The sequence below is a fragment of the Berghia stephanieae genome, chromosome 4 (genome assembly GCF_034508935.2).
Source record: "Berghia stephanieae isolate SIO BIC M18660-M18661 chromosome 4, UCSD_Bste_1.3, whole genome shotgun sequence".
Taxonomy (NCBI): Eukaryota; Metazoa; Mollusca; class Gastropoda; order Nudibranchia; family Aeolidiidae; genus Berghia; species Berghia stephanieae.
Genome location: NC_088363.1, coordinates 25,034,276 through 25,058,371, shown reverse-complemented (window position 1 = coordinate 25,058,371; position 24,096 = coordinate 25,034,276). Strand labels below are relative to the sequence as shown.

At 35.9% G+C, this 24,096-nt stretch overlaps 2 long non-coding RNA genes across 2 annotated transcripts; one reads left to right on the top strand and one right to left on the bottom strand.

Moving 5' to 3' along the window:
* The first annotated feature begins 12,308 nt into the window (after positions 1-12,308).
* On the top strand, positions 12,309-15,772 carry LOC144970293 (uncharacterized). Its single transcript, XR_013644932.1, has 3 exons — positions 12,309-12,559; positions 13,562-13,741; positions 14,072-15,772. It is a non-coding gene; the product is annotated as an uncharacterized LOC144970293 (long non-coding RNA).
* A 2,721-nt stretch (positions 15,773-18,493) lies between these two features.
* LOC144970292 (uncharacterized) lies at positions 18,494-23,800 on the bottom strand. Its single transcript, XR_013644931.1, has 3 exons — positions 23,539-23,800; positions 20,610-20,722; positions 18,494-20,099 (listed from the first exon to the last, which is right to left on the bottom strand). It is a non-coding gene; the product is annotated as an uncharacterized LOC144970292 (long non-coding RNA).
* Positions 23,801-24,096: the final 296 nt, after the last annotated feature.

Genomic DNA, 24,096 nt, shown 5'->3' with positions numbered 1-24,096 from the left:
AAAAAAAATCCCTCACCCCCTCTCCGAGAAACAACAAACAAAATAATAATAATAATAATAATAATAATAATAATAATAATAATAATAATAATAATAATAATAATATAATATAATAATAATAATAATATAATATAATAATAATAATAATGATAATAATAATAATAATAATAATAATAATAATAATAATAATAATAATAATAATAATAATAATAATAATATAATAATAATAATAATAAATAATAATATCAAACCAGACAGATATTTGAAGAGCTCTTTTTTGTCTGCATTCATCAAAAAAATGTTTCTATTCCCCTGAAATTTGGACCAAATCAATCACACGTTGCCGACCGCTATGACCTCGTTTATCTCTCGTGCATTCTTTTATAGACAAAGGGATATAACGGTTCCAACTAACGTCTACTCTTGATGCTAGATCCAGTTATGTAAGATTTTGGTAATGCACTTTTTCTCCAAATATTTGGCAAATGTTTGTTCCTTCGTTGTTTTTTCTTCAACACAATACTGTAAAGAATATAGATATTTTTGGCGACACTGACTCTAATCCACCATCTATTTCAGGAGATCTGTCTTTGTGCATGCATAGGGGTAATCCCCAAGATGATTAAACAAGAGGAAAGGTTGATAATGCATACATACTTAAATAATTATTTTAGATAATCGCTCGGGTTATGCAACTTATAAAACGTTTTTCTAAGAAAATTTGCTTGTTGTTTGAAATGTTCTACTTTTTAATTACATCGGGGGCTTTTTAAACCCTTTAATATATATATATATATATTGCTAAAACTGTGCATCTAAATTGTTAACACAAAATAACGTTTTTAATGTTCTTAAAGATGTTTTAAAATATCAATAATTTACAAGTAATAGAATCTTTAATATAGCTGACCTTGAACCTCTGGATGACCTTCAAGTGGTCGAATTGAAATTCCAATCGGCCGATTTTCTATGTGTATATCAATCTTACCAACTATGAAGAAAAATAAACTTCCACACGAAAGGGGAAACAGCTCGAGTTTTGCACGATGCAGTGAATCGGCTATAATGGGCGATAATTCAATCAAATATTGTTTGATTTGCTTATAACTGACATCCAATAGAGTGAACTTTATTATTTGAGTAGTATAAAGAGTGTGGTTCACAAGGTATTTTAAAAAGAGAAATATTTTTATGAATCTAAAAATCAAATCAAGGGCAATAACTCGTACAAATCGAAAGGAATATTAACACAACTGTGCAAGTGAATTGTTTAACACAAAATAAAGTTTTTATGTTCTAAAAGATGTTTTAAAATATCGATAATTTACAATTAAATAATTGTATAATCTAGTTGACCCCATTTGAACTTTAGTGACCTCGAGTTGACCTTGTGGTAGAATTGGAATTCCAATCGACCAAATGTTTTTCAAAGATATCAATCTTACCAACTGTGAAGAAAAATAAAATTTTACACTAATGTGAAACAACTCGAGCTTTTTTTTTTTCACAAGTTGGTGACTCTACTATAGTTGATCCCAATCAATATCGTCTTCATTTTCTATTAACACGAGAACATTAGCACGTCTCTGCTGTGAAATTGTGAACTCTTGAAATGATCATGTGATTCAAATATGTATATTGGCGTTTAATGTCCACGACCATTTACGCTCTTACTTTAAAACGTTGCTCAATAAACACGAGTTAAAATCCGGAAGCCGGATCATTGCCACCAACGTATTTTTATTGTAAAATAAATATATAAAATATATTTTTAGCATTGTTTGCCCAAGTGAATTTCTTTTTGACGACTTTTGACATCGACCACCGGCCTCGTGCACGGCTGTGCCTCGAGGACTTATAATTTGTAGTAAAACTAGAATTTTTTGACGTATCCCATTTTCTTTCTTTCTACTGGCCCAAAAATGGCCTCGATGTTTTATAAGCGCCATTAAACTAAAAAAATAACGTCATACAAAGAAGGTAGATCCCACCATCTTTCTTGTGGCTGACACCGATTTTGCCGAAACAAAAAGTGCCCCAAATTTGTAACCTTATAAATAAGGACAGGAGCCCCCCAAAAAATCGTGCGTAGTACAAGTACAAAGCAGTCATTGACCTCTCTCTCTCTCTCTCTCTCTCTCTCTCTCTCTCTCTCTCTCTCAGTGGCGGTTCTAGCCTATTTACAGTGGTTGGGCAAAGATGATCCGGTCATATATATATATATATATATATATATATATATATATATATATATATATATATATATATTATTTATTAATTTATTTATTTTTTAATTATAATTTTTTTTTCACCTTTAAAAAAAATATTTCAACCACAAATAATCACATTATTCACAATGAAATGACATACCAGTAGATTTTAATTATTCCAAACGTAATAAAAAAATAATCACGAAAGAGAATATAACTAAAAAATAAAGCGACGAGACATAATGCGACAACACCTTGACAATAGAAGTCCATTTCGTTCACTCGAAAAATTAAAGAGATGCTTTAATCCCTCAACGGCGAGATTAATATTTCTGTTACATTACTGGTTTTCAGTAGTATGTAGTAACCTTAAAGTTTTCATCGAGAAGCAACAACAGCGATATGACTCGAGTTTCATTCAGAGCTGAAATTGCATCATTTTTACTGCTGTCTTGGTGGTTAGAATGATTGTGCCGGTGGTGGTAGTGGTTGGAATAGTGGTAGCGGTGGTGGTGGTGGTGGAGGAGGAGGAGGAAGACGAGGCGGTGAGGGAGGATGTAATTATGATAGTGGTTTTGGTGGTGCTGTTGGTTAGAATGATAGTTGTGGAGACGATTGTTGTACTTGTTAATATTGTTGTTGTTGTTGTTGTTGTTGTTGTTAACGATGATGATGATGATGATGATGATGATGATGATGATGATGATGATGACAACGACGATGTCGTCGACAATGATGGTTACCACCATACGATATTACAAAGTTTATTTAATCTTAGGCTTTCGCCAATAATTCACAATACAATTAAGACAAAAGAATGCTACCAATCTCTCCTCATGCATTCGTTATACTATCACAATAACGACCGTGTTATCTTTACTCCTTCCCCAACCAACCTCTAGCTTCCCGCCTCTTCGTCGCGAACCATCTTATGTATTAGCTTCAGGACGGGCAAGTACGGAATCTGCCCACCCTTCCTTTAAACGTATTTATTTCCTCTATAACTTGGAATTCAACTCTCTCCTTACTCAGAAGAGTATTTCTCGTATACTAATTCAATTGTTGAGAAAACCAAAATGGTGGTTGTATTTTATATATTTATTTGGTCGTGACTTTTGAATAAAAGTGTTTTATTTTATTAGACGGAATACAATAGAAAATTACATTGTTTTGCAAAATTATTTAGTCTGGCAATAAAAATACAGCGGTAATTACTTTAAACCCCCGTGTGGTGTCCGGGGTCCCTCAACTGAGAGGGTCAAGAATAGCCCAACGCCAAGCCAGCGTGTCGTAAAAGGCGACTAATGGTGTGTGATTCCCCCATCTTTGAGTCACCTGGTCCTCCAGGTTGGGGGTTGGCAAAGGGTTAACACCCCTTTCCGTTAAACTCAAACCGTTACAGAAACACAGACAGACAAACCAAATCCTTTTTTTAGCTTGGGCGACCGAAGAGTTTCTGGAATTACAGAATTTATGAAGGACAACAGACAAAGCCGAAAGGACTCTGCTGACCCGATGACGTCTTCGCCAAACAAGCAGCTTCGAATTGCGTCGTGGAACGTTCGCACCATGTATGAAGCAGGAAAAAGCTCTCAAGTTGTGACTGAGATGAGAAGATACAGGCTGCATATACTTGGAGTAAGCGAAACCCACTGGATACAATCCGGACAGAAACACCTCAAGTCTGGGGAGAAGATTTTATATTCAGGGAGAGGGGACGGGATTCATACACAGGGAGTAGGAATAATTCTAAGCAAGTTTGCCCAGAAGTCACTGAGAGGATGGGAACAATGCGGAGAAAGGATCATCATGGCGTCCTTTACAACACGGAGTAAGAAGATCAGCATGAACATTGTACAGATCTATGCCCCAACAAATGATGCAACAGATGAGGACAAAGATACATTTTATGGTCTGCTACAACAAGTCATTGACAAGTTGCCAAGGAAAGACATCAACATATTGATGGGAGATGCTAATGCAAAAGTGGGTCAGGATAACGTAGGCTATGAAGGTATCATGGGACGTCATGGCATGGGAGAAATGAATGATAATGGTGAGAGATTTGCAAATTTCTGTGCATTCAACAGTTTGGTGATTGGAGGATCAGTGTTCCCCCTAAGAGGATCCACAAAGCAACTTGGGTCTCACCAGATGGTGTGACAGAGAATCAGATTGATCATTTTTGTATCTCTCTAAGATTCAGATGTTCATTGGAAGATGTGACAGTACGGAGAGGGGCAGATGTTGGATCAGACCATCACCTGCTATTGGCAAAGCTTAAGCTCCGACTCAGAAAACACGGGGCCAGATCACATACAAGAAGAAAATTCGAGGTGAATGCACTTGATGGGGAAAAGAATGAGGAATTCAAACTACAATTGAGTAATAGATTCCAACCTCTTACTGAGCTCGAGGAGGACATAGATGTAGAGTCACATTGGGCAAAGATCAAGGAAGTCTACATAACAACTTGCCACGGGGGTAAAGAAATCGGAACATAAAGAATGGATAAGTCCAACCACCTTGGACCTTATTGAAAAGAGGAGAACAAGGAAGGAACAAGTGAATGCAAGCCGAACAAGGGCTTCAAGACTGGATGCACAAGAGCAGTATCGAGCCATAGCTAAGGAAGTCAAAAGATCTGTGAAGAAAGACAAGGAAGCATTCATGAACAGACTTGCAGAGAAAGCAGAAGCAGCAGCGACTGGAGGACACATGAGGATCCTTTATCAAACTACCAAGACACTTGCTGGAAAATATGGGAAACCAGAGGTACCAGTCAAAGACAAAGATGGGAAAACTATTTTTGGAAAAGAGGCTCAATCTGAACGATGGAGGGAACATTTCAACTGCCTTCTGAACAGACCACCACCAGACAACCAGCCAGAAATTTTGCCTGCAAGGAATGAGCTACCAATTAGCTGTGATCCACCATCGATAGCAGAGATTGTGGGTGCCATTAACAAGATGAAAAGGGGGAAAGCTGCTGGACCAGACCAGATTCCACCGGAGGCTCTAAAAGTTGATGCGGAAAGAAATGCTGAGGCCCTGCACCCACTATTTGAGAGAATCTGGAATGACGGGATATTCCCAAAGGATTGGAAGGAAGGACATCTTATCAAGCTTCCAAAGAAAGGGGACCTCAGTAATTGTAATAATTATCGAGGCATCACTCTTCTTTCTATCCCAGGAAAGGTTTTCAACCGTATTATTTTAGAGAGAATTAAGAATGCAACAGATGCTAAACTGCGGGACGAACAGGCAGGTTTTCGGAAAAACCGTTCAACCACCGACCAGATTGCCTCTCTGCGAGTCATAGTGGAACAGTCTATAGAATGGAACTCTCCTCTTATTGTCAACTTTCTGGATTACGAGAAGGCTTTCGACAGTATTGACAGAGCAACATTGTGGAAAATTCTGGCACATTATGGACTCCCTGAAAAGATAGTAAACCTCATTAAGGAAATGTATGAAGGATCAAGTTGCAGGGTTGTACATGAAGATCAGCTTACTGACAGCTTTGAAATTAAGACTGGTGTCAAGCAGGGATGCTTGCTTCTCCATTCCTGTTCATCCTTGCCATTGATTGGCTAATGAAGGAAACCTCCAAAGGGAGAAGAAATGGGATACAGTGGACCCCCTGGACACAGTTGGATGATCTGGATTTTGCAGATGATCTGGCTCTTTTGTCCCACACCCAGGACCAGATGCAAGCAAAAACCACAATTATAAACAGCCTCTCGGAATCAATTGGTCTAAGAATTCACCCTGCAAAGTCAAAGGTCTTGAGGATAGGTACGCGTCAAAGGGAGCAGATCAAAGTAAAAGATCAGGAACTCGAAGATATAGACACTTTCTGCTATCTCGGAAGTATAATTGACAAGGAAGGAGGCACGGAAGCAGAGGTGAAAGCACGAATAGGAAAGGCACAGGCTGCATTCACATCTTTGAACAGAGTTTGGAGAACTAAAGATATCTCCCTTCAACTAAAGCTAAGACTTTTCAACTCAAACGTGAAGTCTGTCCTACTGTATGGATGTGAAACTTGGAACGCATCACAGGCATGTATAAGGAGGGTACAGATTTTCGTAAACAGGTGCATGTGTAAGCTACTCAGAATAAAATGGATGGATAGAATAAAAAATGAAGAAGTATGGAAAAGAACACAGCAGAAACCAGTGGGAGAGGATATAGGAAGAAGACGATGGAGGTGGATTGGACACACGCTTAGAAAGAATGACTCAACTATAACAAAGAAAGTATTGGACTGGAACCCTCAGGGCAGAAGATCAAGGGGAAGGCCACGAGGAACATGGAGAAGAATTAAAGAAGCGGATATACAGAGAAGTGGTAAGACCTGGAATGAGATAAAAAAGTTGGCTCAGGATAGAGAAGGATGAAAAATGTTTGTCTGTGGCCTATACCCTGACCCAGGGTGAAAAAGGCATTGATGATGAATTACTTTAAGAAGAATAAAAAAAAAGAACTAACAAATTAATTTGTTAAAAAACAAAAACAAAAAAAAAAAACAACAAAAAACAAATAAGAAAACAATTTAAATAAATGAGTTTTGAGAAGAACTTAAAGAAAACGAGAGAAAAAAAAAAGAAATAATTTAAATGGATAAACAAATATATAAAAACAACACAAATTAATACTAAATTGATATAATATTAGTAAGTCAATAAATTTAATTCAATACTGGAACCTTCCCAAAGTCATTACATCAATGGTACCAGCACAAGTAAGGCAATAAATAAGAAAAAGTTCGTTTGCCAAAAGCTCTATTCAGTGTTCACTGGTTATTAAGGTGGGCTCATTTGAATTAGCCCGACCTAGTACTAGAGAGGCCAGACAGCAAAAATCGGAGTTAGTTCACCGTCAGGCGACGTGACGATGAGATGACGATTTGGGCGGAGTGGAGTGGAGTGGTTGGGGGGGGGGGGGGTGATAAAAAGAACAGGAGCGTATCCTGGTTTATGCATTACGGGGTGCATGGTGATTCGCAATCTATCAAAAATACACCCAAATTGATTTCAGTACGAAGTATCAAGTTTAAGTAGTAACTTTTGAAATTATCTAATTTAAATTTGATTATTTCGGACCTGGTAATACAGCTTATAACTTGAAAAAACAGGCTGGTATTTGCCCACCCTGCCCATTATTACCAGCCGTCCCTGCTCTCTCTCTCTCTCTCTCTCTCTCTCTCTCTCTCTCTCTCTCTCTCTCTCTATAATCTCTTCCCCCCCCCCTCTCTCTATTTCTCTCTGTGTGACGCTCCCTGAAATATATTCAAGACACTATAACTATAAAGTTGCTCTCTATTTTCTTTTGTTGTTGTTGGTTTTTGTTTTGTTGTTCGTTTTTCTTTCCTTTTTCTCCGGACTCATATTGTTACGTACAATGAATGCACAAGGCAATCAATTTTGATAGTGGATTAATTTCAATCACTATCATAACGAACTACTAAACTAATTAAATTGTGCAATTAATTTTTTTTTTAAGTAAAGAAGATTTCTCATCTTTAAATTATGTCAGATTGAATTTGAAGAATTTCACCAAGTAAAAAGCCGCCATTGTCCCAACAAATCTCGCCTGACCCTGGCATTATAAGAGAAACACAACAGTCAGTTTAAAATTCATGTCAATTTACCTTAATTACAGGTGAACGAATTAAACTAGAGGTTTATGTTTTCAGGAAAGAGTCTCTCATATCCAAAGTCCTCACTGTGTCCTAAATTAAAATAATAAACTTAAAAGTTAGTAAAAGTAAATAAATAAAAAATGTTAAGAATAAGAGTCGATCAAACTTCTCGAGTCTGGCATTATCAGGAATGGTGTCAACGTGTTGAAGTTGAAAATTAAGTTGTTTTTTTTTTTTGCCAAGGGATTACAAAAAAAAATAAAATAAAATAAAATAAAATAAAATATGCTTAGAAAGGAGCTCGACCCACCCAGGTTAAAGTTACTCTGTACTAAAACAACATGCCACCTCGCGCTCGGTCAAACAGTATAATCTCTTCCGGTGTAGGGAATATATATATATATATATATATATATATATATATATTATATATATATATATATATATATATATATATATATGTATATGCTTCTCGACCTTGAGGATCTCGCGTGTTCAAAATCTCAAATGAAGTAGTTAAAGAATCCTAACTTGTACCCGTTCATGGACCTAACCTAAATTGTTTATTATCAAAATAAATTATTTTTTCTTTGCAATGATTGTTTTTCAAATTTTAAGATTTGACGTTATGAATTAACATTGTGGTCAGGATATCACGCTAGTAAACCGGATGTGCGAGGAGAAAAATATTCTTCTATCCCTCCCAATAAAAAGTGACACTTAAGGATAGCATGTTTACAATAATAATATTTGACTTCAGATTATCAGGCGTAAATTTCAATAAGATAAGATTTTTAAAAATAGTATTTAATGGGTACACTCGCAAGTTCGTGCAGTGATTGGTAACAAGTCCCGATTCTAAAAAGAAAGAGTGCAAGAATCGTGTATTATTCAACTGCAACTTGTTATATAACGGATGATAGTGACGCCTCGTTATTTATTTTGCTAATTGGTTATAGTTATAGTAAAATCGGGTTCTCTCCAAACAAAAAAGGTTATAAAAATAGTCGTTTATGGCATGATCATTTAAAGTCCATTTCGTTGTATTTTGCTAATCATAATAATAATAATGAATAAAACATAAACAAAGTGAACTAAAAAAGGGAAAAATAGTCCTATAAAGGGTGAACTATCCTAATTAGGGAAATAGATCGCTTACAACCCCCATTCTATGTAATTTACAATGATTCGTATTAATGGGTTCCTGTTTACCCATTAATTGGCGATCAAGGAATAAGAATATTTGCTGTTTAAAATGGTTTATTCTACTAATCTGCCGCTCTCTGAACAAACAAACAAAACGAAACAAAACAAAACAAAACAAAAATAAAAAAAAAAACAAAAAACAAACAAACAAAACAAACAACAACAAAAACAAACAAACAAAAACAAAACAAAACAAAACCAACTCACCTATTTAGAGTTTTGGCCAGAAAAGTTTTCCTTCAAATATTGATCAGGATTCCCATGGTTTGAGAATTTTTGACAAGTTGAGGATCATTTTTATTGATCGGTATTTTCAGGATGAGTTTTATGGCCATGGTTTAGCATGCAGTGGTCGATAAAAGGTCAAGGATCATAAGAGTATTTTACCACCCGAAGTAGGTTGACATAGGGGCTCTTTAGCTTAACAGCTGCTTAGACTTCAACAGTCGTGGCGTCACTTCCCTCGTAATGACGCATAGTAACTTAGTAACTGGTTCTAAACTATCGGAATCAATGGCGGACGCCCTTATGAAATACTTCTCAGACGAGTATAAAAGTGTATCCAGAGGAAAAAAACATGATGAATGTAATCATGTTTTGACTTTTGACATTCTGATCACATGACATGTGAAAAAGTTCTAGCCAGCATGAAGAATAAAAAGTACCGATTTTCTTTGTTTAGAACCAATCTGCTCGTTGCTGGGTTGACGTGATATAAAACTATTGAATACTATTAACTTGAGTGATATCAAACATCGTTTCCATTTAAACGCTGGAATAACCCAAGGAGTATAACACTCTCTTGGTGAATTTACAATTAACAAGCTATCATGTTTGAGGGATCAGGCTATTTGATTAAACTTCATCATCACCCCGTTCCCTTCCAACTCAAACACACACACACACACACACACACACACACACACACACACACGTACATACTCACGCAGGCAAACATTTACTATTATTTGTTTGCAAAACGAAATGGAGAGAACTTCTAGGCTATTTATAAAAATCCGGCTTTTTTAGATTAACTCACTCAATCCTAGAGATTTTTGCTACTTTTCAAAATTGGAAAAAAATGTATTAAAAAATGAGCATATGAATAGATAGTTTTATTCAATTGACATTACAATGTAAAAATTCAGAACATTAGCTTTGATACTACCCCTATAATTTGTCTCAGAAAAATGTAATAAATAGGCATAGGGTGAAAGTAACCCCGGGTATACTACGGATATAGTCGGTGTTAGGGTTGAGTGAGTTTACCAGAAAACGTCAAACTGTGGAAAAACTCGTGTTAAATACATTTGACCAGAAAACCCGCCCTTCAAAAATCAATCGATTTAAATGACAATCACCTTGGCAAAAACTCTCAAACTTGGGACTTATTTTTTGATCACCGCTTTAGGACTTCGCGAGTCCAAGGTTTGAGAGTTGTTGCCAAGATGAGGGTCATTTAAATCGATAGATATTTGAAGGACGAGTTTTCTGGCCACATTTTGAAATACGTGTTTTGCCAGAGTACGGTAGTTAACTGGTTAAAGATAATACCCAAATAAACAAACAAACGAGTTCTTTTGGTTTTAGAATCAAACCCTTTCTACTGGATGTGATGGTATTTAAGGGACATCTTTATAGAAATTCCATAGACAGTGACACCGGAACTTTAACAATTGGATGTTATAGGACTGCCACATCCAACAAAATGGATATGGGTATGTAAGGTATGTAATATTTTTGAATTTAACTTTGCTTAGTAAATTAAAGAATTAAAAAAAAGTAAATTAAAGAATTCCAACAAAAATGCTAAAAATATTAATGAATTTAACAATGCCTTTGATAGAGAACTTTTAGTTTTAGAAGACATAAATGTGTGACTGAGCATTCGTAATATATCAATATTAAAAATGGTTGGTTTTTTTTTTCAATATTTAAAAATTGATTTTTCTTATATGCTATGATTTGTTTCTCCGACGTGTTCATAATATATCTGTTTTTCCCGATGATCTGTTTCTCCGACGTGTAAATATCTGTTTCTCCGACGTGTACATATATTATGTTTCTCGGACGTCTTCATAATATCTGTTTCTCCGACGTGTAAATATATCTGTTTCTCGCGACGTGTACATAATATATCTATTTCTCTGACGTGTACATATATCTGTTTCTCTTTTTAAAAATTCTAATCTCAAAGAATATGCAATATGTATTTTAGAATTTATTGTTCCCTATATTTTAAGGTAGTTTAAGGAACACTTGACCCATTTTATAGCCCAATTACTGATATTATATGGTATGACATAAAGAAATTAAATTAATTGAATTTATGCGCCTTTGTGGTCTAGTGGTATGACTCTTGCCTTCGGACCACAAGGTCCAGTGTTCGAGACCCGCTCTGATCGGCGCATAGTCGAGTCATTGGAAACGGCTTTTTACATTCTCTCGTCATACTCCGGTGTAAATTGAGTATCTAGTCGTTAACAAAGTTGTTTCTGTCAAGAAAAATTGTAATATCGTCTAACAGACGTCATGTCTAATCCTTCATGTTATGTGCGGCTGTTGTCTGGGGACTCCTTGTAAAGCGCTTTGAACACGTTTAGTCGATATTTCTATATACATAAAAAATCTGAAATATATATGTTATCAAACACGCCAATCTTGTGTCATATTGAAATGAAATTGATGAAGAAAACTAAATTGTGTATCTCGTCTTGTTACAAAATCAAGAAATACTAAGCGTGATTAGCGGCCGGATAAATAACAGTGATCGTATAAAATTCTGGTACCGTTCTTTGTGTCCTTGGGTAAGGCACTTTACAAACATTAACCCACTCGACCCACGTCTGAATGAATACCTGGCTACAGGCAGTGACAAATAATATAAGAGTGTTCATACAAAAAAGGACGCGCAACAGACGACTGACACTATATCCTTTATGTAGTATGATAAATAATAAGTACATAATAAGTAATAATAATGATGATAACGACAACAGCAATAATAATAATAATAATAATAATAATAATAATAATAATAATAATAATAATAATAATTATAATAATAATACTTATTATTATTATTATTATTATTATTATTATTATTATTATTATTATTGGCATCATTATACTTATTACTGTTATTATTATTATTATTATTATTATTATTATTATTATTATTATTATTATCATTACTGTTATCGATTTTCTTCTTCTTCGTTTTCTTCTTCTTCTTCTTGCTATTATTATAGGCTACGCTTATTTGTACTACCACTGCAAATAACGCCAGAGCTTATTTGTACTCTTACTAAAAATAGAATTTGCGTAATTACTAAAAATATAACATTTTATACGGATAGAACTGCAATATACAATGAATTATCTGGAAGTCAAAAAGTGACCACTTCATCTCATCACATCTATTATTACAAGTTGATTTTGACGGACTTTGGTAATTCTTCACTCTTTTCAAGTCACAGAATACTCAGTTTACAAGGTAAGCATACGAAATGCACATTTTAATTCATTTCTTATTTTTATAACTAAACATGCTTTGGGGTTGTGTGTTTGTTGATTGTGCATCAGCTGACGACACATTTGTCGCTACCCCGAATTACTTAACTTTTTTTCTTTATTTTGTGAAAAATAACAATAACAGGGCTTAAAAAAAATTAAAATACTAATTCCCCCCCCCCCCCCCCAAATATTTTAAATCAGCCTTCCATGTCAAGCGATTAAAACCAGGGGTTTCAATGTTCGATCCCCAGTCAAAAGGTTGCTAATTTTATCAAGATCAAGAGGTTTCGAGTACTCACGACATTCCAGGCTCAGGGTCCTTTAAAAAAATACTTTTCATTCAGTTATTGTTATTATCTTTATTATGGCCGACACAGCATGCATTGTCCATACTTTTTCAAAACTTTTTTTTTTGGGGGGGGGGGGGGGCTGTTTTTTTATATCGGAAAATTGGGTTTTGTATGTTATGTTCATGGAGAGAGAGAGAGAGAGATAGAAGAGAGAGAGAGAGAGAGAGAGAGAGAGAGAGAGAGAGAGAGAGAGAGAGAGAGAGAGAGAGAGAGTAATATTTTATAATGATAAGATATCTGTAGTGGTAGTATTATTAGTAGTTTTGAAATGCCTATGATGATGACAATGTGAGATAATTATATTCGTGTGATTATTTTTATTATATTTTTTTAAAAAATTACGTACGGCTATGTCGTAGTGGTATGACACTCGCTTTTGGACCGGAAGGTCCTGGGCTCGAGCCTCGCCTTGGAAAAGGCACTTTGCTCACTTTCTCTCACCGGACTCAGTTGTAAAATGTGTACTTGGCCGTTAACTGCGTTGTCTCTGTCCGAAGAAATTGTAATATCGCCTAACAGACGTTATGTCCCGTTCAACAGGCGAAGTGTTGCTGTTATAAACTTTAGCATTGGCATGTATGTGCCTATTTTGCTTTAGTGAATTTAATTTAATTTTTTGTTTTCATCGACAGCTAACATGAAAGAACACTGTTGACGTTACTGGTGTCCTGACAATCCATAAAGATGCTGGCTCAAGGGCTATTCTGGCAAGGTGTGTTGAGGCAAACCTTTGCCTGTGGCAAAACTCATCAATCAGCAAACCATCATCTGGGCCAGCAGACCAGAGTGTCTGCATGCACTTTTTGACAATGGTTAGTAATGTTTTCAAATCTCCATTGCGCCTTTACATTTTTTATTGGTGATCAATAAAATAAATGCTCATTTTTCTAAATGAAAATGGCAAAGCATCATTTGAATTGAATTACTACTGAATGTATTAACTTAACGACAGACTATAGTTTGTTGCCAAGAGTTTTGTTCTATGGATGTAAAACCAATGAAATTTCAAGTGTGTTGGTGTGAATAATGATCATTTTTTAAAAATTGCTATGTCTTTGACAAATGCATTTTATGACAATAATGCCATTTTCAAAAATTGCTAATGAAATGTGTCTCTTTTTTATTTCAATTTTTCCATCCAGAGCAGGATCAACCCTCTTTGTGGAACTACAAAAAAAGTGGTGGCAAACAAGTAGTGTTGACTTTTTCTGTATTGAGGCGAAAGAGATTTTTATTCCAAGGGTTTGGGAAAGCAAATTGCTTTTTATTCAGAGCTAGTGCACTATTTAACTGTTTTATTGTCTAAAATAGAATTGATTTTGCAGTTCAACTTGACTAGATATCTAATTTTATACGACTTGTTTCTCAAGTAGAATAAAAAAATGAAAAATGAGGATAGCGTGCCATATCATATTTTGAAAAATCATTTAATATATCTAGAAATCATCTGTATAACCTATTGTATACAGTAAATAATTAGGTTTTGTGATTATAATGATGAATTCATAAGGTATGACATCATATTTGACCACAAAATTATTTTATCTCTGGGCGTAAAAAAATCAATTTTACAGCATTTTTTTTTTATCTAAGGGGTATGGGTTAGTGAACCGATTATAATTTTTTTTAGACTTAGATCAATCTACAAAATTTTCGTTTTCTTGTCCTATTACGGTCATATTTTGAAAGTTTGATGGATCATTTCTTTTAGTTGTCTGCAAAATCAGCCTTTTAACTTTATGTCAAATTATAGAAAAAGCTTGCGCTTTCTCAAATGTCTGTTTTATGGCATTTGTCTGATTTTCTAGCAATCCTACCTCAATCATTTTCCTTTAAATTATCTTCAAATTTATTCAGAATCTTTTCTCTATGATGTGTTTTACATCATGATGTGCAGGTGGTTGGATGGGAGCATCACCCTTGAATCATATACCTATGATGTTCGCATGGGTGTACGATCCGATAGTGATGTCGTTTCTTCTTCTCTTTACTAGCCTATCCTGCTTCTTTGGTTTGTGATTGTATTTTTGACAGGGGATACTTTTTTTCCTGTAAATCCTCTGCCTGTTTGTTCTTGGTTATTTATAATTTAGCTTATGATATCTTTAGGTTATGATTTTGATTGACATTTGTACTATTTTTGTTAGATTGCTTGTTTTTTTGTTTCAGCGGTCTCTCATATAACCTCAATTGTGTTGGAAGAGACCTAAAGCAACAAACAAACAAAAAAAAACATCATGATGTAAGTGTTTGGAGGTAAATTAAAATTTAGCAATTTTATAAATTTTAAAATTCATTTGTTCCTGTCGATCCGCGCTAAATTTTCAGTTGAAATCAAATAAAAATTCTAAAAAATTATTCCAAGAGTTTTCATGATATAGCTATTTATGAAAGAAACATTGTGTTTAAATTTGAAAGAAATTTATATGCTAGTTTTTGGTGCATCTATGTTAGAAATTTTAGGGTTTTACGTCTAATTTTAGCTTATGTTGCCCCTTAAAAAAGTTGTTTTTTTAAATTCAGTTATTTTTGGTGTTTAGCATCAAATTATACATTACATTATTCGTTCATGAGATATAATTAAAGAATTTTAGAACTATAAAGCATATTTGACCACTAAAGTAATTTTTTGGTGAATAACAGCAGATATTAAATTATTTCGCAATTTTTTTTCTTAGAGGTATGTGTTAGCGAATCGTTTATAATTTTTTTCAGAATTTGATCAATTTATAAAATATTACTGTTTTCTTGTTCCATATTGGTTATACTTGATGAATGTTGGCCTTTGTCTGCATAATTAGCTTTATTATCAAATTAAAGACAAATTTTTCATTTTCTCAAAATTTCATTGTGCGTCATTCTCTGATTTTCTAACATTCACATCTGGATTGTTTCCCATCAGATTGTCTTCAAATTTGGTCAGAATTTTTCTTATGATGTGTTTTGCATCATGATGGTTGGGTTTTGGGCTAAACAAAAATTTAGCAGTTTTATGAATTTTTAAATCAATTTTTTTTTCCTGTCATGTCAGTCACACCAAATTTTCACTAAGAAATCGAAAAAAAATTGTGAAAAATTTATTTTCAAGACTATTGCTAAACCTATCCATCTTGTTGTAAGAAACATTTTGTGTAAATTTGAAAGAGATCTGTTCGTTGTTTTTTCTGCATCACTGTAAGAATTTTTGGGGTCTAATTTGAGCTTATATTGTCCCCCCTGGTGGTAGGGATTTGGTGGCTAATAGTATTAGCGCTGGTGTTAGGGACTCAGTAATAGCCATGTGGTAGGAACTCGGCGAGTAAAAGTGCTGGTGATAGGGATTCAACGAGTAAAAGCGCTGGTGGTAGGGACTCAGTGAATAAAAGCGCTGGTCATAGGGACTCGATGAGTAAAAGCTCTATGACTCGGTGAGTAATAGCGCTGGTGGTAGGGACTCGGTGAGTAATAACGCTGGTCGTAGGTGCTCAGTGAGTAAAAGCTCTATGACTCTGTAATAGCGCTGGTGGTAGGGACTCAGTGAGTAATAGCGCTGGTCGTAGGGACTCAGTGAGTAAAAGCTCTATGACTCAGTGAGTAAAAGCGCTGGTGGTAGGGACTCGGTGAGTTATAGCGCTGGTGGTAAGGACTCGGAGAGTAAAAGCGCTGGGTAGGGACTCGGTGAGTTATAGCGCTGGTGGTAGGGACTCGGTGAGTAAAAGCTCTATAACTCAGTAATAGCACTGGTGGTAGGGACAGTGTCAGTGAGTAAAAGCGCTGGTGGTAGGGACTCGGTGAGTTATAGCACTGGTGGTAGGGACTCAGTGAGTAAAAGCTCTATAACTCGGTAATAGCACTGGTTGTAGGGACAGTGACAGTGAGTAAAAGCGCTGGTGGTAGGGACTCGGAAGAGTAAAAGCACTGGTGGTAGGGACTCAGTGAGTAAAAGCTCTATGACTCAGTGAGTAAAAGCGCTGGTGGAAGGGACTCGAAGGGTAAAAGCGCTGGGTAGGGACTCGGTGAGTTATAGCGCTGGTGGTAGGGACTCGGTGAGTAAAAGCTCTATAACTCAGTAATAGCACTGGTGGTAGGGACTCAGTGAGTAAAAGCTCTATAACTCGGTAATAGCACTGGTGGTAGGGACAGTGTCAGTGAGTAAAAGCGCTGGTGGTAGGGACTCGGTGAGTAAAAGCTCTATGACTCAGTGAGTAAAAGCGCTGGTGGAAGGGACTCGAAGAGTAAAAGCGCTGGGTAGGGACTCGGTGAGTTATAGCGCTGGTGGTAGGGACTCGGTGAGTAAAAGCTCTATAACTCAGTAATAGCACTGGTGGTAGGGACAGTGTCAGTGAGTAAAAGCGCTGGTGGTAGGGACTCGGTGAGTAAAAGCTCTATGACTCAATGAGTAAAAGCGCTGGTGGTAGGGACTCGGTGAGTTATAGCGCTGGTGGTAGGGACTCGGTGAGTTATAGCACTGGCGGTAGGGACTCAGTGAGTAAAAGCTCTATAACTTGGTAATAGCACTGGTGGTAGGGACAGTGACAGTGAGTAAAAGCGTTGGTGGTAGGAACTCGGAAGAGTAAAAGCACTGGTGGTAGGGACTCAGTGAGTAAAAGCTCTATGACTCAGTGAGTAAAAGCGCTGGTGGAAGGGACTCGAAGAGTAAAAGCGCTGGGTAGGGACTCGGTGAGTTATAGCGCTGGTGGTAGGGACTCGGTGAGTAAAAGCGCTGGTGGTAGGGACTCGGTGAGTTATAGCACTGGTGGTAGGGACTCGGTGAGTAAAAGCTCTATGACTCAGTGAGTAAAAGCGCTGGTGGTAGGGACTCGGTGAGTAAAAGCTCTATGACTCAATGAGTAAAAGCGCTGCTGGTAGGGACTGTTTGTTTGTTTGTTTTTTAGGGTTTTACGGTGCTTGCAACACATCAAGGTCATATCAGCGCCAGTAAAAAGGAAGAAATGGGATAGTAAAAAGTTATAGAATTCAATTAAAGCACCCAAGAAAAGGTAAGACAAAGGGGAATTTGTTCAAATGGGAAACAGATGTAGATACCAAGAGCACACCATCAAAGTACTTAGTTTAAGATCATCTAAAAGTCTCATCCAGACACAAGCACAGGTCCCGACTAAGAGGAATACACTCAAATGTTAACAAATCAAATATAATATGTAAATAAAACATAATACAGTACATAACAGAGAGATGATTTCCAATGAAAAAAATATCATCTCCCAAACTAACTATACATTCGACTGCTTCCCTCTCAGCCAGGACCAGGACAAAACCAAGTAATCTCATTCCAAGACAAAGACAGAAAGCATGTTGGAAAACAGATATAAGGGGAAAGAAGACACAGTATGAACCCCCCTGCCCACTATGGGAGGTCAGGAACCCCGCCCAGGTGGTAGGGACTGGGTGAGTAATAGCGCTGGTGGTAGGGACTCAGTGAGTAAAAGTGCTGGTAGGAATTCAGTGGTGTCACTGATTTTATGACATTAGAATATAAAGAGATTACAACTACAATCGGACTAATGATTTTACAAAAGGTCCCCACAAAAGTATATCTTTAAATTATTAAACAAGTCTGTTGATTAAATTAAATTATAATTTTATTTTAAAAGTAAAAGATCAAGAAAATGTCAAAATAAAAATGAAAGTTTTGACAACCAAAATGTACCTATTCCGTAACATATAAAGACACACAAACAAATCTTGTCTTCTTGCTCCTCTGTAATCTTGACACAGCATTGCTCTGATGTGTATCATGAACACTACTTCACTCTATACCGATCACGACCCAACAAGTATTGAGAACAACCATGCTTCTCAAATTTGTTTTACATACAGGACTTTGCACTATCCTTTTGAATCTGGATAGAGACTTGACCGACTCAATTGTTAACGGGCACCTTTTTACTATCACACTCTTTTATTGGGATGTGATATTACGACTTATAATGTCCCTTTTTATTTCGTCACTGACCGACCACCTTTGAAATTTTGATATTCTACAACACAGTGTTTGGTCTCCTGTGTTATATTTGTTTTATTCTGTATCGACCTGTATAACACAGTTTCGGCCTTCTCTGTGTTATATTTTTATTGGGACATATAGGAACAGATTTGCCTTCTCTGTACTATAAATTGGTCACCCGTTCACGGACTGACACAGTACAGTAGCCTGCACTATGCCTTGCTATCTTCCGGCCCCAAACGTACTTCACACAATCAACCCTGCATTATGTGAAGGATAGCTAGTGACGTTTGGCGACTGAGAGACGTTGTCATTACAAGATAGCATAGCAACAGGTTTGAAAAATACCAACTTGTGGTTGCCTAAAGCTAATATCCCATTGAGACTTAAGCTCGTTCTACAGTAACGTGACAGCCCCCACCCACGTTAAAAATTTACTTTTTTGGTGGTTTATTACATGAAAATAAATTTTACGAATGGACAATGAGTAAAGGTATTAAGGGAATTCTGTATGAAATTTCCTGTGTAGAGTCACATTTGAAAAATTTCGCAGTCTAACTGTCTCTGTTGTGTCAAGGGCATCTTTATGGTCGCATGTCTCTGTTATCTGGAGTCCCTGTCTGGTCAGTCTGTGCGTCCATAACGTCTGTGGTCTCTCTGTCTGGTCAGTTTGTGTGTCCATAACGTCTGCGGTCTCTGTCTGGTCAGTCTGTGTGTCCATAACTTCTGTGGTCTCTGTCTGGGCAGAGTGTGTATTTATAATGTCTGTGGTCTCTGGTCAGTAAGTGCATTTACAATGTCTGGTGTCTCTGAAAAGTCAGAAAGAGGGTTAGAATGGGGATTTGTCTGTATTAAGTCAGTCATGTCGACAATGTCAAAGTCTTTATCTTCAGAGACAAGAGTCAAAAATTGTTCCAACAGGGAGCAACATGGAACTATATATTACACTCAATAGTGGGAGGGGGGAGGGACAATTAAGTACTGAAAATATAAAGTAACAAGAAAAGAAAAAATAATACATATTTATAAAAAAAATTGAGTCTAATTGCGACTAAAATAGAATTTGCGATTAATTGCTGTCAAGTGTAAATTTTTCGGCAGCGAAAAACTGTAGGGACAAAATGTCGATGGAAAATTAAGTATAAAATGAATGAGTCTTACTAATTTATCGCATGGGTGATTAGCCCCTGTAACCCTCAGAAGCCAGTATTAATTTCAGAGTCCTGCATGGTAAGAAAAACTTTTTATTACAAAATAATAAAATTATCCACAACATAGTATGATAAAATATTAATAGCGTTGTCACTTGCATAACTCAATTGTGAAGGATTTCAACATGCAGATTATAGAGCAATTGAAAATAAATCTTAATAAGACATTCAATAATAATACTAATCCAGCGCAATCAGATTTTTTGAACAAATCAAGTCTTTCACTTTTTAAAACTGTTCTGGTAATAGATGAACTATTGTCTTGCTGCATTACATCGTGCAGCCCGCCCACTGAAGACTGTAAATGAGCTGCAGATAGGCACACATTGCCTCTTCCTCTGGATGTTTTAAAATTCAGAATCAGTTTGATTGCTTTATTAAAATTGTCTTGGCAATCAAGATAGAAAAGCTGATGGTGATAATTTACTTCCGAGTTATACTGAAATATTATAACCTTTTCATGTTTTTTTAAATATGTAAAAGTAAAAAAACACCTGCCCCCGTCCAAAAACAACCTCCTACCTCTGGTTAGGGCGAACTCCTTTGCTTGAAGTCAATTGCTTTTTGCCCTGCTTGCATTCATAGACACAAAAGTCATAAATTAGCCAACTTTCCTCAGGGTGATATGATGGAAGCTGAAAAACACGGAATAATATAAAAGATCATAACATAAATACCTAAATATTAAGTTTAAAAATTGCAATATTTTCTCCAACTGAGACAAAGGTGTTACAGTTCAGTACGTTAGAAGAATAAGAAAGTAAGTCGAGAGTTTTCTCGAAGAACTTAAATTTGTGACGTGGTACTCAAATCAGGGACTAGGTCAAAAGCTGAATGGAATGGCACAAATGGAAAGCCAAAGGCATGTTGTTTTCAATATTTAAAGTCAATAAAAATTCAAATTCTGTGCATTCTAATATTAGGCAAACAACTACAGACCACACTAAATTGAATTGTATTAAGTAAAAGGATCTTGTCACATTCAATCAAGCTGTCGAAAAATTACTTCATTATAAATTGAAGTTCAGATCGCATGTTTGAAGCCGTATTAGGAAAATTCAGGTATCTGTGTATAAGCCAAGTTTCATCAAAATCACAGTGGCAACGAGTGTCTAATATTTGCCACCAGATACACTCGTAAAATTTGAGTGTAGGCCTATTTAGCAAAATCATATATTAGGAATGGTTTATACTACATCATAAAGTAGCGCATGCCCGTCATCATCCTGCATCTTTTTTATATATATATATATATATATATATATAAATATTAAAAAAAGAATTGAGCTTTCATAAGCCGCAATATCCACCAAACATGCTCAAAGCACTTTACTAAGGATCCATGACTAGCAGCAACACGTAACAAGTAGAACGTTAGGCGATGTTTTTCTTCTGACAGACAACGCTCTTAGCGGATAGGAAATCATACACATGAGTACAGTGAGAGAATGTGAGTCCTTGACGAGGCTCGACCCCAGGACCTTCCAATCCGGAAGTGAGTGCCACACAGCCGCATATATCTTGGCTGTTCTTGAGAATTTGCCAAAGACCTACAAACTAATTAGTAAAAAGAGGGGAGATGGGCAGAAATAGACAGACAGATACACACTCAGAGAGAGAGAGAGAGAGAGAGAGAGAGAGAGAATAATATCAGTTGCCTGTGGTGTCAGTCCGTTTAGGAGTGAGGTGGCGGAAGAAGTAGTCTAGCACTAGTACTTGGGTAGTAGTAGTAAGTAGTAAATAGGGGAGGTCTTCTGCACGTTCCTTGAGCTAAGGAAAGTATTCCTTCAACTAACCTTAAAATAAAAAATAAAACCTTGTACATTTCCAACACTTGGACCTGCACTATGACCTATAACTAAAACTAACAGACAAAAAAAAACCCCGCTAAGACTCCTCTCCAGTACCTTTCAATATTTCAAATTGAATTATAATGGCTGCGGAAAACTAAAACAATGGTCATATAAGGAAATTTACAAATCAATCAAGTTGTTCTACAGGTTTTAAAATGAAAATATGAAGTAACAAGATATCACTCTAATATAGTGACACCTAACTAACACTAGACATCACACCAGCAGCAATGCTGAGCGGAGTAATTTTACTTTTTTCACTAGCAACCAAGTTGCCACATTGGATTTTCTTTCTTTACTTTTTTTTTAGTGTTCTGCTAATGTGCAATCTACATTTAAAATAAAAAGTGGCATCTTTCATTTCTTCTAATTCTTAACAGACACGATTATGTCCACTTCACATCTCAACAACAGGGACAATTTTTTTCACTTCTTGAGGCAGTTTTTTCTTCTTTTAAATTTCATTTTTTTTAAAGCTTCTTTATTGATTTGTTTATAAGTTCTATTGTTCTTCTTTTTATTATAATTTCATTGTCAATATCATTTTCATCAGCATACTTTTACAGTACTTTTACCATGTTATTCTTACGCTCTTACAATTACAGTACAGTACAGCAGAGCGATACCTAACGCAGACCTTTAAAGTGCTACTAAATTTGAAAAATTAAAATAAAACGTTTGACAAAAGATCCACAGTTCAAAAGCTAAAACAACTATAAAGTGAAACTACCTCGAGGCTCAAGGAACATCGGGGGTAAGGTCTCCCGCCCATACTGGGCACTGTGGGACTGGAAGTCTAGAGAGCTGCGCCGGTGGAACCCGTAATTTAGTTTCTTAAACGGTTCCGATCATTCAGGAGAGGCGTAGTACCTATCTAGTTGTAGTTATTAGTAGAAGAAGAAGAAGGAGCATGTTCAGGTTCAAGTTCAACCCTCTTAGTAGGCACTTGCAAGAATTTTTCAAAATAGTGGCTATGGGCATGGGTATTAATTTAGCGTAGAAAAATAAAGGGGAGTGAAACATTAATTAGAGTGAAAAATTATCGCTCTGTCTCAACTGGTTAAAAAGTTATGACCGTTTATGTGGTGGAAAATCTCTATACATAGCTTAATAGGAAAAAATGTGACCAAAGCACAGCATCCCAATGGATAATCACGTATAATTCAGAAACAGCTTCAGATACAACTTTGAAATTTTTACATGTGGTAAATCAACATCTCTGTAATACATTGCAAACAGAAAATGAATTATTTATTGAGAAAGAAAAGTATAGTTTAGAGCTGAGACAGCTGAAATCAAGGAAAAATAGATCACGACATAGTGTATCATACAAATGAATGACCTATTGGAATTTTGGAAAAGTCAATAATAAAATATTTATTCACATGAAGATAGACCAAATACACCACTGAATCGGCGTCATTTAGTTGTTCACTTTGAACTTTTCAAATGAAAATAGACCTCATAAAAGCAAAGATATGAACTGACAAATGTTTGAGGTGGTGTACTCTTCTTAGTCGATAGAGTTAGAGTGAGAATGACGAGAAATGAGTTGCCACTTAATTAAGGAAAAGAATTGTCGTATCTAGTTTACTTACCTTCTTTGTTGACTTTTTAATAAAAAGTACATTATTCTCATTTTCGAATGTTTTCAAATTGGAGAAAAGATGAGAATGTCTCGTTTACCGAGAGGGCCATTTTTTTTTGCTTCACATTTCTCAAAGAAAGACCGCGAAAAGTGGAGGCTGGTCGGCTGGTCCTTGAAAGCTCACAAATGCAACTTTAAACGCATAAGAGTGCTGGGAGTAGGTAGCTACAAAGAGGTAAAGGAGCGGTGGTTTGCAACTTTAAACACATAAGAGTTCTAGGAGTACAAATAGTGAAAAGCGGTAGTTTTCGCTATTTGTAGTGGTAGTACAAATAACCACTTCGATTATTATATTATTGTTATTATTATTATCATCACCACCATCATCATCATCATCATCATCATCATCATCGTTATTTTATTATTATTATTATTATTATTATTATCATCATCATCATCATCATCATCTTTATCATTGTCATTATTGTCATCACTGTTTTGGTACCCAACGACAGTTTAATTGGTGGAATACTCCTTTTTCAGTCATGGAGCACCAGTGACTTTGGCT